The following is a 2,998-nucleotide window of genomic DNA, read 5'->3' as shown; positions in this document are numbered from 1 at the left end:
CTGTTATCTAGTGAATGTGGGACCACCACCTTGTCAGACAAATGGCTTGGCCGAATTACCTGTTAGGTTAGCCTGTAAAGGGGCAATAGAGAGCTTTTGTGGAACCTCCAATTCTTCTTCAGCTAAGAGATAAAGACATTCCATAAACCTGCGGACAAAAGTCTTTTCTGGATCCCTCCATTTTCTCTTTAAGAGACCATAAACTGCTGAATTGAAAGTAAATCTGGGAAAAATGACTTATTGAACAGCCTAAAACAGTCACCATTTGTAGGTTATTCCTCATCCATAAGGAGGTGCAAATTAGCAGAGATATAAGAAACCAGTCCCTTTAATTCTTCCTTCTGGAAGTGTTTTCCTCTGGAAGCACCAGATTCAAACTCCCCAGTGTCATAGCTGGGAGAGGACCAAGAGGCAGGGAGTCAAGATGGAGACGAGATGACATCTTAATGAGTATTCTCTTCTAGCAGTGTTAGGCAACCACTCTCCTCTTCTTGTTTGTTAAAGACATCAGAGATGGACTTCATCATAAACTTGAGCTGCTTCTCAAAAACATTAAGATCTCCCCCAATAGTCCTACTTGAACAGAACTGTGCTGGGTCATAGGAACCCCATCCCCAAGAAGGGGAAAGGTGTCCTCCCTTCTCGCTGTGTCTGATCAAAAGAGGCTCCAACTCAAAAATCCACGCACAACAATTGTGGAAATCGCAGGTAATTGCCTTAGCATGAGCTGAGGCCATTTTAGTTGTACTTAAACAAAAAGAATCCACCTAAAGATGTTGTTAGAGTGGTCCCTGCAATGGTGGGGAGCATACAGTGTTCTTTAAATACCCCTCACACACCAAAAGGACCCTTGGTGTCATGCTTCATCATTGGGGTCTTCTCACCCCTCTACGGGATGCGGCGTGCTGATAACCGACGGCTACGTGGGAGCACTTTAAATTTTTGGCTATGTGTGGTGCGTGTGGGGTCCGTATGTTAAGTGAGTGGTGGGTTCCAAAAGAGAAAAAAAGTGAATATTAAAAGGTACCTGGCACGTGAGGTCTAATAATTTTAATGGGCCTCCGTGCTGGTACAACCCCTCATGTGTGCGTCGACATGTTTCGAAGCTGGGCTTCTTCTTCAGGACGGGGTGCACAGATCCCCACCTTACTCACGTCGCTGTATTTACTTGGCGAACCTATAAAAAGCAATTCTGTTAATTCTAAGATGTAAGAGTGGCTACTATGTGCCTACTTATGTATTAATTGATATCTGCACTGAGTACTTGCTGCCAAAATAATGGTTAGCATCATGAGTCTCCAGGACGGTGGGGTCGTAGTGCTTAATAGCACCTACAACAAAGAACAAGAGAAGTGCCAGTACTGATAACATTTATTCAATGGTAGAACTCACCATCCACACCAGGAAAATTAATTCGAGATAGGGAATTGCTACTTAGTCGCAATTTTATTTTGTAGAAATTCAACAGTTATTACAAAGTTTATCTGTTCATAAAAAGAGAAGCATTACAGAACTTAGAACAATTGGGGACACATCAAATCACATTCAGTGGAAACCTCATACATTCCAAAACCGCAATCATGTCACAGTCAACAAAACATTCACCACATTCATATCTAACTCAAACATACCACATACTGCCGCTACAGGGAGAAGAAGATATACACTGGATCTGCACAAATTATACAATAGTTCAGTACACTTGTTTGAAAATATTACATTCCTGTCTATTTATGAATTTTTTGCCATTCATTAGAAATTAATACACTGAGAGGTAATGTACATAAGATGGTAGGGAGCCTGGGAGTAGTAATGACTCCTAGCTACTCAAGCAGACCAGTAAGGGAGTGGCCTACGCGTTTCAAATCCCCTTTTATTCGTCAGGGATTCTCATCAGGGCCCCAGACACTGCAAAAGTGGAGAGAGAAAAAAACATGAAAAAAGCATATTAAGTAAAGTGGTAGAAACGTGTACAAAAGAGAGAATTAAACAAGCATTGGAAATGCAATAGGTCTCGCATCATTAGAGTTAGTGCTTTTAGAATTGTTTATGGGTTTTTTTTGTAAATCTTTAGCATTTTTGTTTCCTGTAGCCAATGCTAAAGAATTACAAATAAAAAAAGCCATAAACATTTCTAAAAGCTCTAACTGAAATGGTCTGAGACCTATTGCACTGTGTGAGGGGTTGAGGGTGAGTGAGGGTGAGGGTGGGTGAGGGTGAGGGGTTGAGGGTGAGTGAGGGTGAGTGAGGGTGAGGGGTTGAGGGTGAGTGAGAGTGAGGGTGAGTGAGGGTGAGGGTGAGTGAGGGTGAGGGTGAGTGAGGGTGAGGGGTTGAGGTTGAGGGTGAGGGGTTGAGGGTGAGTGAGGGTGAGGGTGAGTGAGGGGTTGAGGGTGAGTGAGGGGTTGAGGGTGAGTTAGGGTGAGGGGTTGAGGGTGAGTGAGGGTGAGGGTGAGGGGTTGAGGGTGAGTGAGGATGAGTGAGAGTGAGGGTGAGTGAGGGTGAGTGAGGGTGAGGGGTTGAGGGTGAGTGAGGGTGAGTGAGGGTGAGGGGTTGAGGGTGAGTGAGGGTGAGGGTGGGTGAGTGAGGGTGAGGGTGAGGGAGGGTGAGGGGTTGAGGTTGAGGGTGAGGGGTTGAGGTTGAGGGTGAGTGAGGGTGAGGGTGAGTTAGGGTGAGGGGTTGAGGGTGAGGGTGAGGGGTTGAGGGTGAGTGAGGATGAGTGAGAGTGAGGGTGAGTGAGGGTGAGTGAGGGTGAGGGGTTGAGGGTGAGTGAGGGTGAGTGAGGGTGAGTGATGGTGAGTGAGGGTGAGGGGTTGAGGGTGAGTGAGGGTGAGTGAGGGTGAGTGAGGGTGAGGGTGAGTGAGGGTGAGGGTGAGTGAGGGTGAGTGAGGGTGAGGGTGAGTGAGGGTGAGGGTGAGGGGTTGAGGGTGAGTGAGGGTGGGTAGTGGATGTGGTGGTGGATGTAGTGCTCGTGGGTGTGGTGGTGGTGGTGGATGCGGTG

This window comes from Lissotriton vulgaris, chromosome 9 (assembly GCF_964263255.1).
Source record: "Lissotriton vulgaris chromosome 9, aLisVul1.2, whole genome shotgun sequence".
In the NCBI taxonomy this organism is placed as follows: Eukaryota; Metazoa; Chordata; class Amphibia; order Caudata; family Salamandridae; genus Lissotriton; species Lissotriton vulgaris.
This window is presented reverse-complemented; position numbering follows the sequence as displayed.